Source organism: Xenopus tropicalis, chromosome 6 (genome assembly GCF_000004195.4).
Source record: "Xenopus tropicalis strain Nigerian chromosome 6, UCB_Xtro_10.0, whole genome shotgun sequence".
Lineage (NCBI taxonomy): Eukaryota > Metazoa > Chordata > Amphibia > Anura > Pipidae > Xenopus > Xenopus tropicalis.
This window is the reverse complement of record NC_030682.2, coordinates 6,242,739-6,255,520: the sequence shown is the minus strand read 5'-3', so window position 1 is coordinate 6,255,520 and position 12,782 is coordinate 6,242,739. Positions and strand designations below refer to the sequence as shown.

Sequence of the window (12,782 nt, the reverse complement as noted above, 5' to 3'; positions counted from 1 at the left end):
AGAGCTGAAGCCACAGGTAATGGAACAAAATAATTATTCCCTCTCCTTTCCACCCCTCTCTCTTGCCTCAGGCACCTCCCGGCCAACGTTCCTTTGGGCATATAGATCCCAAACCAATTCTTCTTCCTAACTTCAAGTGTGGAGCTGTGAGCCCCATGGGTGGAGGTGCCAGTACCAGATGTAGGGTACATGGGGTTCAAGCAGGCCACAAACAATGGCGCACTCATTGGTGGACATGCCTTGGAAGATGGTCAACCAGAACACCGGTATCAGGCAAGATTATAGGCCGGAGGGCCTCCACTTCCAGAAACATAGAGCCAGGCAGAAGGCCTTCCCAGGGGCCATTGGAGTAGACTTGGGAGCGCTGGGAAGAGAACAAACTGGGAAGCCGCTACAAACTCCACTGCTAGAAACTTGTATAAGAGATCAGTAGGGGTTTGCTGCATAATAGATTTTCTGCCTGGGGGTCAAGCGCCCCCAGCAGGAAGAATAGAATGTCAATCACTTGGGGATAAATCTTGCTTTTTAAACAGGAATTCTTCTTCCTCTTGTTTAATGATGGTGCGGGGGTTGGTGAGAAGGATGGTGCGGGGGGTGGACTGGATGGTGTGGGGGGTGGACTGGATGGTGCGGGGGGTGGACCGGATGGTGCGGGGGATGAACAGGATGACCTGGAGCCGGATGGTGTGGGGGATGAACAGGATGACCTGGAGCGGGATGGTGCGGGGGGTGACCTGGAGTAGGACAGATTGGACATATAACAGATTAGTTACAGGGGGCAATACATATATTGGGGGTATATAGGGTAAAACATAACAATGTAAACTTGCTGTTATAAGATTTCATATTAGCAGCTCTTATACATATGATGAAATGTCCCTGCAGCGCCCTCTGCCAAGACCAGGATGAACAGCAAGCACTAATTTCCCCTCAGCAAGAAGCGTCTCTGGGCGCTTATCTGATCCATTCTAACGCTCCTATCACATCCATCTTATAAATCACATGGCACAAATTTACTGGGATTCCCTAAACCCATGCAGGACGACAGCTCTCACTAGTGTTAGTGCTCTGCTTGCCTGCTATGTACAAACCAGGGGCCAATGAAATAACAGTTACTGAAAATACTGAAAGAGTTGCTTGGGCGGGGGCAGTCCTGGGGTCACTACATGGGGGGTCAGGCACGGGAGAGCAGAGGAGCTGGCACATCACCATTATGGTGCAAAACTATACCTCTGGTGGGGGGTATAATATTTTGATAGCCCCCTGCCACCTTGGATGATGTGCAGCTCTCAGCCCCTTATCCCCATTCTGCACAAATAAAGCCCCCCTATAGTCTGTGCCCTCGATGCCCTCACTTTAATCCCATGTAACACACCAATATTACAGCTACAAATACATTTGTTGGTACAAGAATAAAAGGTTAAATGGCAGAGGGAATTGTTTGCTGTGTAACAGGGTCATTTAGAGATAAACAGTGCCCCATAAACATATATACATATATATATATCGTCGTATAAGTCGTATTGCCAGGTACTAATATTGGCACAAGTCTCTGCCAGCCAAAATGCCACTTAGTGTTTGTGCCCAGATACTTATTGATGTTTCAGTCTGTTATATAATAAATATAATAAGAGAATAACTCACCTCTATGATCCATGTTCCTTGGGGCACCGGCTGTGACTGCTCTGGGAGAGACGCGAGAGCGACAAGAGACTGTCAGGTTTTACCGTCACTGAGCGACTCTCTCTGTATATATATATATATATACACTCTTTCACTTTTATTAGGTTTTTTAATTGGCTCATATAGTTGTTTGAAATGAGCGGCCCCGGCCGGTTGCCAAGCAGAAGCCAAACAGTATAAAAAAAAAGTCATAAAATGTTGGAAATTTATTTTTATTTTGTTAGTCTTTGTGTCACACCCAGTCGGCTAAAAGGCACCAGCGGTGGGGCCGGGGGCCGGGGGCCGGGGGGCTCGCTGCATAACGTCTAAGGAGCCTGTTTATTTATGTGTTTCTAATAATTCTAATGTATATTCATAGGGCCCAAATCATTGTGTATTTCTGGGGATGATTCCTGATGGGATGAATGGGATTGGCTGCAGGTCATTTCCCACTGGGCTCAGGCCCTCGTGTCCCCCCCGACCTATAGGAAAATATGTACAAATTCACAGTGGCACAGATGGGCAGCAGGAAGTGGTACAGTGGCACAGATGGGCAGCAGGAAGTTGCACAGATGGGCAGCAGGAAGTGGCACAGATGGTCACCAGGAAGTGGCACAGATGGGCTGCAGGAAGTGGTACGGATGGGCAGCAGGAAGTGTCACAGATGGGCAGCAGGAAGTGTCGCAGATGGGCAGCAGGAAGTGGTACAGATGGGCAGCAGGAAGTGGCACGGATGGGCAGCAGGAAGTGGCACAGATGGGCAGCAGGAACTGGCACAGATGGGCAGCAGGAAGTGGCACAGAGGGGCAGCAGGAAGTGGCACAGAGGGGCAGCACAAAGTGGCACAGATGGCCAGCAGGAAGTGGCACAGAGGGGCAGCAGGAAGTGGCACAGAGGGGCAGCACGAAGTGGCACAGATGGTCCGCAGGAAGTGTTACAGATGTGCAGCAGGAAGTGGCATAGATGGGCAGCAGGAAGTGGCACAGATGGGCAGCAGGAAGTGGCACAGATGGTCACCAGGAAGTGGCACAGATGTGCAGCAGGAAGTGGTACGGATGGGCAGCAGGAAGTGTCACAGATGGGCAGCAGGAAGTGGTACAGATGGGCAGCAGGAAGTGGCATGGATTGACAGCAGGAAGTGGCACAGATGGGCAACAGGAAGTGGCACAGATGGGCAGCAGGAAGTAGCACAGATGGGCAGCAGGAAGTGGCATGGATGGGCAGGACTAGTGGGGTTTTTGGAGAAATTTTCCATAAATACAAAGTCTATGAAGAGAATGTAAGTGGTTTAAAAAAATCTATGGGGAACTATGGGAAAGAGCAAATACTGAGTGGCCATGAATTCCCCCAATGCAATAGAACGTGCTGTGCGCCCACACCCGCCGGGAATTATGGGAGTCCCATCGCCTGCCAAGTGATGGTAAATAGGTTTTTATGAGAAGTCACTGGTTGTTGTTGTGAAGAAATGTAACTAAGGGCACAATATACAGACATTTACAGCCCTGTGGGCGTTACTGTATCTGGGTTATGGGTTACTGTACCCCCCCATGTTATGTACAGTCATGTGCTCATATACCTGACTCCTATAGGTCAGTCCCTCGTATAATGTGAGTCAGTGAGGAGATATTGCCTATCCCTGAATCATTAACTGATCCCAACAGTGAGTGGTTTCCATTGGCTGCTGCCTTGGTGGGAAACAAATGATCTGCACAGTTATAATAGAAATATCCCCCCCCCCCGGGTGAGGAACAATGAGTGAAGTAAGGGGGGCCCCACATGTAGATAGTCACAGAGTAACTATAGTATAGATAGTTAATTTGGATTGAATAATAACGAGGGGCCATCAGGTTCAGCCCTTTCAGAATTAACCATAGAAGTAAATTCTCTTGGCTATAAAGGACATGTAACCCCCCCCCCCCCCACAAAAAATGTAATCAGTGCACAGCCTCTTTGAAATATACAAATACCTGCCAACCCCAGGCTAATAGTAAGGCTGCTGCCTCCCCTCAATTGACTTTGGCTCTTGGTTACTGAGCATGCTCAGTTCTACTCAACTCAGGTTACCAAAATAACACCCCCAGTCTAGCAGCCAATGAAGAGATGGCACTGCTGGTTTCCATAGAAGGACTTTTTAGCAAAGTAAGTTCTGCCCGTGTAAGCCTGCCTGTGTAAGCCTGCCCGTGTAAGCCTGCCCGTGTAAGCCTGCCTATGTAAGCCTGCCTGTGTAAGCCTGCCCGTGTAAGCCTGCCTGTGTAAGCCTGCCTGTGTAAGCCTGCATTCTTCATTGCATGAACTTTACAGCTCACATGTGCTGTTTGCAGATGTAAATGTCACTGAAGATGTGTTAGAAGGAAAATGGCCGCCGGGTGAAAGCTGCTATTTGTTTAGTAAAATGGTGTGGTGTGGATGGGGGAGATGTGACCAACTTGGTAGTGAATGTAGGATTTACATGTTTTAGTGCCACTGGGACACACTAGTCAGGCTCCTGTATATAAATATTGTCTGAAGCCAGAGACACGGCGCTGGGGGTCACGTTACACAATCTCATACAAACAGTGGGACTTTCCTTTCGTTACACAATAACCCACACATTTATGTAGCAATAGATCCGGTGCTGGGAGTCACGTGGGGATCATTTCCCGAGGCAGGGAGTTTTGTACATTGCACCCTTCCCCCGCTGCCAGCACGTTTGGTTTTTATGGATGAATACAGTGCTGCCAGCTCTGTATTCATGAGAGGCAGGGTTTCCCCCGTTACAGCCCCTAACCTTCCGCTTGTGTCATTCATGAATCCTGTGCATGTAACAGATATATCCTGGGTGCAGTGAATTCCCCCCTCTATAAGTGAATTAGCCCCCCCTACAATCCCCTGTCTCCTGCCCTTCCCCTGAGCCTGTTCAACTAACACTCTACTCGTCCTACAGCCCAGCATACCTCCCAACATTGTAAAGAGGGACAAAAAGAAATGGCGCGTATAGATCGCCAACATTTTTTTGACCACACCCCCCTAAATACCACTCCCATTTTACAAAATCTGGCAGGTTATGTAAAGTTTGAACTTCAGGGAATTCCAGGAATCTCCTTCTGTGCCAAAAACCTCTAAATCGCCCTGGGAAAAAAGACACTCGATGGGAATGAGGTCACATGGTTCTTTATTGGTACAAAGGGTTTTATCCCCTTTACTTTTATTTAACAGAATATTCACATTTTATCGTAAGAATAAAGGTAATATAGGTAATAAAAGGTAATGACAACTAAAGCCATTAGCTAATTACAGTCCTGGGCTTCATTCACGAATGAACGAGCTTAATTGCACCCTTGCTCCATAGCAACCAATCAGCACTACGTTTTGAAGCACAGATCTGATTAGTTGCTATGGGGAAGTACAGGGCCTGCTGAACCCGTCTGGGCAACTCTAATTATCATTATTTCAGTCACAGTTAATTAGTGTCAACTAAAAATCATTCCTTTATATTGAGTCAAACACAGTGGAAGGATTATTTCATTGTATTTGCTTTCCAAGGGCAAGTTCAGGATGGGAAGATAAATATATATATATATATATTCCCCCCCCCCATTATAACTCAAGTTTGAGCTGCTTTAGATTTTTAGAAGTAAGTAAATGTATCCGTGCCCATGGAGAGGGTTTGCCAATATGCCCATGTATTACTGGCAGCCGGTAGGTGCTATGCCAATATGCCCATGTATTACTGGCAGCCGGTAGGCGCTATGCCAATATGCCCATGTATTACTGGCAGCCGGTAGGCGCTATGCCAATATGCCCATGTATTACTGGCAGCCGGTAGGCGCTATGCCAATATGCCCATGTATTACTGGCAGCCGGTAGGTGCTATGCCAATATGCCCATGTATTACTGGCAGCCGGTAGGCGCTATGCCAATATGCCCATGTATTACTGGCAGCCGGTAGGCGCTATGCCAATATGCCCATGTATTACTGGCAGCCGGTAGGCGCTATGCCAATATGCCCATGTATTACTGGCAGCCGGTAGGTGCTATGCCAATATGCCCATGTATTACTGGCAGCCGGTAGGCGCTATGCCAATATGCCCATGTGTTACTGGCAGCCATTAGGCACTATGCCAAGATGCCCATGTATTACTGGCAGCCGGTAGGCGCTCTGCCAATATGCCCATGTATTACTGGCAGCTGGTAGGCGCTATGCCAATATGCCCATGTATTACTGGCAGCCGGTAGGCGCTATGCCAATATGCCCATGTATTACTGGCAGCCGGTAGGCGCTATGCCAATATGCCCATGTATTACTGGCAGCCGGTAGGTGCTATGCCAATATGCCCATGTATTACTGGCAGCCGGTAGGCACTATGCCAATATGCCCATGTATTACTGGCAGCCGGTAGGTGCTATGCCAAGATGCCCATGTATTACTGGCAGCCGGTAGGCGCTATGACAATATGCCCATGTATTACTGGCAGCCGGTAGATGCTATGCCAATATGCCCATGTATTACTGGCAGCCGGTAGGTGCTATGCCAATATGCCCACGTATTACTGACAGTGCTCACAGCAGGTAATAATGCCACTATTATACCCCCATTAAGTACAAATGGTAGTTACAGACATACAAGTAGCACCAGTTAAATACAATAATGGCAAAATAAATGCTAATATTGAACCCAGGACCTACAGCAGCTTCACCATTGCTTTCTGCCCTTTGATACCAAATAAATATATTGCCAGGCCGGCCAAATCTGAGGGACCAGGGGCAATGGGCAAAGTGCCATTCTGGGGTGCAAGTCACCATGATATTTACCCACAAAGCAGGGAATCCTCAATTTTGTGTCCAACTGGGCACTTGGCTGTCTGCCCTTGTGTTCATAAATGAGCCCCCAGGTCTCAGCATGAAGGGAGCTAATTCAGCCCAGTCACCCCCAAAGGCCCAGTGTTACAGCTCCAGTAGAGATCAGCACCTTCATCTGTCCCCCACTTTCCCATCTCCCCCTTTCCTCTGTACCCCAATGTCTGTCCGGCTCTCCCTGTGCCTCCCCTTCTCCCACTGTCCTCTCTCTTTTGTCCTCTCCTCTCTCTATTGCCTACAGCCACCTCCCGGCCAATACTCCATTGGGCACTTTATAGATCCTGAATCAAGCCTTCCTCTCAACTACTCATGTGGAGCTGTGAGCCCAACAGGTGGGAGAAGGGCTGGGGGTGCCCAGTGCATAGATACAGGGATAGATGCCAAGTTGGCTGGGCCATGGGCAGAACCCCTCTCCTGGATACACAGGATCCATACAGGGCAAATAATGCCAAACTCATGGGAGCACATGATCTGAAAATGGGGGGAACTCCAGGAAAGACTGTAGGCTGGGGGGCTCAGATTCCAAACACATAAGAGCAAACAGAGGACCTTCCCTTGGAACAGGGAGCGCTGGAAAGAGAACAGGCTGGGAGGCCGGTCCAAACTAAGAGATCAGTAACGATTTGCTGCATTATAGGTTTTCTGCCTGGGGGTCAAGCGCCCCCCCTCCAGCAGGAAGAATAGAATGTCAGTCACTTGATCACCGGGGGATATATCTTGCTTCTTAAACAGGAATTCTTCTTCCTCCTGCTTGTCTGGAGGTTTAACGATGCCCGCGGCGACCACCAATGCGCCCGTGGTGACCGAAATTGCCCCCATGGTGACCAAAATGGTGTCCGTGGTGACCAAAATGGTGCCCGTGGTGACCAAGATGGTGTCCGTGGTGACCAAGATGGTGCCCGTGGTGACCAAGATGTTGCCCGTGGAGTCCAAGTTGGAGCCCGAGGTGACCATGATCGTGTGGGTGATTAAGAGCATGGACTAGAGCAGCTTGGTGCGCAGGGTGGACATGATGGTGCGGGTGGTGCATATGATGATGACCCAAACAGCCTGGAGTGGGGCAAAGTTGACATAGAAAGAACAGGTTAGTTACAACATACAAAATGAAAAAAGGGCACATACAGGGTAATGTAGAATGTAATATAAACCTGCCCAGACTGCTGTTTTAAGCACATTTATTTCTTTAGATTTCATGAAATGCATCCCTTGCAACCTTATCTGGTTGGTCCAAGCCAGGGTAGGACTGGTGCCCCCCCGGCAGTGTCACCCACACCCTCTGAAGAGACCCTCACCGCACCATCCCTAACCCCCCGGCAGGGGCCCTCGCCACCCACCTGACATCCTCCCAATAAGGGAAACACGTCAGGGGAGGACATCGCAGCCAGGGGAACCGGCAACAGGGATCGGGTCTGGGCTGCTGGGGCCCACAAGGCCAGGGTCCACCTGTTTTTTTCCCGCTGTCCTGGCAGCCCAGTCCAACCCTGGTTCAAGCACTCCTGCCACATTGAGCTCTAAAGACCAATCAGATAAAGGTCTAGTGATTCCTCCTGCTCATAGTAATGAGCTTTTGCCCTTCTGTCTAGCTCGGTGATCACCAACCAGTGGCTCAGGGGGCAACATGTTGCTCCCCAACCCCTTGGATGTTGCCCTAGTGGCCTGAAAGCAGGGACTTATTTTTGAATTCCTGGCTTGGAGGCAAATCTGGTTGCACAAAAAATAGGTGTACTGCCAAACAGAGCCTCCTGTAGACTGCCAAAAAGCCAATCACAGCCCTTATTGGGCACCCCAATAACATTTTGCATGCCTGTGTTGAATGTGGCTCATGGGTAAAAAGGTTGGGGTTCCCTAGTCTAGCTGTTGTCTGGGCCAAAAAGTCTGGCCAATCTGTTGCCAAAAAGTATCCATATGTGTGCAGGCAATATGGGCAGATTATATTAGTCCCTGCCCCCAAGGGCTTTCAGTTTTTGCCAAGTCCCTGTCACATTTACTGGAACCAATTAACTTGCCTGTATGTGTTTGGAAAAAAAATCTAAGGAAACCAACATACACATGGGGAGAACATACAAACTCCTTGCACATAGTACTTGGGCTGGAGTTGAACCCAGGACCCCAGAACTGCTGCCTTGAAGTTGGGGTTGCCACCTTTATAAATGATGCCTGATGGGGCAGGACAGTGACATCAAGGGGACGTTATGATGATGGAAAGGGGTGGGGTGGTGATAGCCTCATATCCCAGCCTTTGCCCAAGCCAAGTGGTAAGTGTGACCATCAGTGCAGTAAATAATGGCTCAACCCCACCCCTTTGTGTGATGTCATAGGCTCTGCTCCCATAGGAATCTCTCCTGGTGTCACATGACCACATAAGTCAAGTTTAAGATTTTTCACAGTTTAGTCCTTAATCCCTATTGTCCATACATGATGCACAGCACGTTATAACCTACCACCGACACACATACACCACCGACACACATACACCACCGACACACAAACACCACCGACATATATGAATATAACACAAATAGAAAGCGCTTACCACCCATGTCTCGCTGAGCTCAGCACCAACACTGAGAATATGTAGCAGCGATGGGTGCTCTATCAATGAGCTACAAAGAAGAGAAGAAACGTATTAAATTAAATTCAAATTAAAGTCTCTATGTAGTCCCCTTGGTGACCCAAGATGTTTCCAACGTAGACAACGTACTGAGTCTCCTTCTCTCCAAGGGGGTTCTACATTTTGATTACTTGGAACTTCAGTTACATTTCCCTTATATAGTCCGGCCCACTGGGACTCTTCCACCAACTCTCAATCACATACTGAATGCCATCATGGGGATCTTGGGCATTGCATTTTGAAGGATGCCTCAATGTTCTTTTATAGGATGGGCAACCTGCCTATGAATGAAAAATTCACTTCGACTTTGTGGTCTTGTGACACAATGAAAGATTTCAATGGAAGACGAGGATGATACCACACAAGGGGGGGTTTGAATCATTTTTCCAGTATATTTACTTGTATAAGCCCTAACGTTGCTTGCGGTTATACATAAATCATCTTACTGACTGGCTCTTGTGCTGTGATCCTGGTATTTTGATATGTAGTTTGCCCCGCAGTGGGGCAAGTACCACATCAAAGCAGCCTTTTCAAAAGGGCATAAAGGAGGGGTGTCCTGTCTGTTCATACATTTAGGTGGCCCCAATCCATAGTGACCATCTCAATATCATGTCCAGGGCCGGAACTAGGGAAAGGCAGAAGAGGCAGCTGCCTAGGGCGCAACAATTGGGGGGTGCCAGGCCAGGAGCCTCTCCTGCCTACCCCTAGTCCTCTACCTCTGTCATTGCCCCCGCCGTTTGTCATTAGAGGTGGTGGCAATGACAGTTCGGATTGCGCCCCCCCTCGCACCCCTCCCCCCCACTCGCTTGTGCTTTGGCGCGCATGCGCCGTTCGGGGGGGGGGGTGGCTGACCAGGTTGCTTAGGGCGCCCGGTCAGCTTGGCCCGCCCCTGATCATGTCTTATGGTTGGACATTGGGGTATTATTTTCTCCAAGAGTCTGACATTGGGGAAGGGACATGGACTTGAGGGAGAAATATGTATAATAAGAGAAGAGGACAGAAGAATGACCTGTGGGGAGGAAGGAGAAGAGGATGGTACATTGTTAGTGGGAGAAGTTGGAGAAAAATGTCCTTTTGGTGAAGTAAATTGAGGGCAATAACTTGGGGGCCCTTCTGTTCAGGCTTCTGGGGCACAAACAGACCTTAGTAAGGAGAAGCCCGAACCCTTAGTGGAAACAGGGGGCCAGTAACGGGACCAGGATGTGCCTAATCTAACATTTATGAATTTTAGCAGACTACGGTATGGAGATCCAAATGAATGGAGATCCCTTATCTGTAAAATCCCATTTCCCCAGCATTCTGTACATGGTTTGTCTTTCATCAAAACTCAATACTCTGAGTACTAAATTATACACTTCCTTTCCCTTCATTCCATAATAAAGAGTCACTGGAACCCAATGTGAGCAAAAATGTCCGAATACCCTTTTGTATGAAGCGTCTCTCAGTCATGGGAGGAGCCATGTTGTACTCAACGTTCAATTGCGTTTGCTCATAATTGGACTTTATTGGAACCTGGAAGTGCTTTAAGCATTTATATCCATACGGGGCAGTTTCAAGGCAAAGTACAACCCTCCCAGAAGTAACAAAGGCATTACTGAGAGAAGGAAATCCTCTAATCATCCCAGTAACTAGGGGTAAGGGAAATGCCACAGCCCTGTATAGAGTTGCTAAGCTCTGAGACAACAGGCAAAGCAGTGAAGGAAGATGTGCCTATGATTAAGGGTGTTGGAATGTGAAACGCGTAAGGCATTAGGCCTCTGATGTTTCTAAAGCTGAGCAAATAAAATATCTTATAGGAAGATTGGCTGACAGGATTCCAAAGTTGTGCCAAAAGGAATCTATGGGCAAATATCATTACTGACCCCCCACGCTGCTGCCCCTCTGCCCATACTGTATGTAGCACATAGGGCTGTGGCTGCTTTATGCCCAGATACTTATTCATGTTTCAGTCTGTTAGAAATATAATAAGAGAATAACTCACCTCTATGGTCCATGTTCCTTGGGGCACCGGCTGTGACTGCTCTGGGAGAGACGCGAGAGCGACAAGAGACTGTTCCACCTTCAGCGAGCGACTCTCTATATGTTCTCCCCTTTTCTTGGGCTCCTTAACTGGTCTATATAGTTGTTTGATGTCACAACTGAAATGACCTGTTCAGCCAGTTGTCAATAAGCTATAAGCAAACAAATAAATGGAAAAGTCTGTATATTTTGTCAACCGTTGCTTAACGACCAACAGGTTAAACGTCAGCAGTGGTGAAACCAGGGGGTACTCACTGTGCGACAAGTAGCCCCACAGTCACCTTTACATTAACGTTTAGTATGATGTAGAGGGTACTATTCCAAGACAGTTTGCGATTGGTCTTCATTTTTTATTATGGGTAGTTCTTTAATGATATTGCTTTTTGTTCTGCGTCGCTCCAGTTTGGAATTCCAACAATATGGTTGCTAGGGTCCAGTTTACCTTAGGAACCAGAGATGGTTAGTATTGGCGCTAAATAGAAAGATAAGTAATAATAAGAATACAATTGTAGCCTCACTCTAAAAGATAAATAATGAAGACCAATTGAAAAGTTGGCTAGAATGGGCCATTCTATAACATATTAGAAGTTAAAGGGTAACTACCCCTTAGACAGGGTTCCTGAGCCAACATTCCATGTTCCCTGCTCGTATGCCTATCTGAGTGGCATCAGTGACCCCGGTGGCACATTATGGGGGTGTTTCCTGTCTACCTAAAGCAGAGATGCACCAAATCCACTATTTTTGGATTTGGCTGAACCCCGAATCCTTTGTAAAGGATTTGGCCAAATACTGAACCGAATCCTAATTAGTAGTGATGAGCGAATCTGTTCTGTTTCGCTTAGCTGAAAAATTCGCGAATCTTTCAAAAGATCCGCGAAACAGCGAAAAATTCGCGAAACAGCGAAAATATTGTACGACAAAAAAAATTGTCGCCCGCGGCTATAATGTTGTTGCGCGGTTATTGTTTCGTCGCCCGTGGCTATTATTTCGTCGCGCGGCTATTGTTTCGTCGCCCGCGGCTATTGTTTCATCGCGCGGCTATTATTTTGTCGCCCGCGGCTATTGTTTCATCGCCCGCGGCTATTATTTCGTCGCCCGCGGCTATTGTTTCATCGCGCGGCTATTGTTTCGTCGCCCGCGGCTATTGTTTCATTGCGCGGCTATTATTTTGTCGCCCGCGGCTATTGTTTCGTCGCGCGGCTATTGTTTCGTCGCCCGCGGCTATTGTTTCATCGCACGGCTATTGTTTCGTCGCCCGCGGCTATTATTTCGTCACACGGCTATTGTTTCGTCACCCGTGGCTATTATTTCGTCGCACGGCTATTGTTTCGTCGCCCGTGGCTATTGTTTCGTTGCGCGGCTATTGTTTCGTCACCCGCGGCTATTATTTTGTCGCGCGGCTATTGTTTCATCGCCCGCGGCTATTATTTTGTCGCGCGCTATTGTTTTGTCACGCGCTATTGTTTTGTCGCCCACGACTATTCTTTTTTGACGCCGGCGACAATTTTTGGATGTGCAGCGAATTTTTCCGTGGCATAATTTTTCATCCGTTTCACGAAACAATCCGCCAATGGCGAAACGCGGAAATTCGCCGCGAATCCATGCCTGGCGAAACTTTTCGCCCATCACTACTAATTAGGTTAAATTAGGTTCC

At 48.0% G+C, this 12,782-nt stretch overlaps 1 long non-coding RNA gene across 1 annotated transcript; it reads right to left on the bottom strand.

Moving 5' to 3' along the window:
* Window positions 1-4,796: 4,796 nt before the first annotated feature.
* Window positions 4,797-11,257, bottom strand: LOC101733376. The gene is made up of 3 exons (XR_208744.3): window positions 11,091-11,257; window positions 9,032-9,101; window positions 4,797-7,548 (listed from the first exon to the last, which is right to left on the bottom strand). It is a non-coding gene; the product is annotated as an uncharacterized LOC101733376 (long non-coding RNA).
* Between the last annotated feature and the right edge of the window lie 1,525 nt (window positions 11,258-12,782).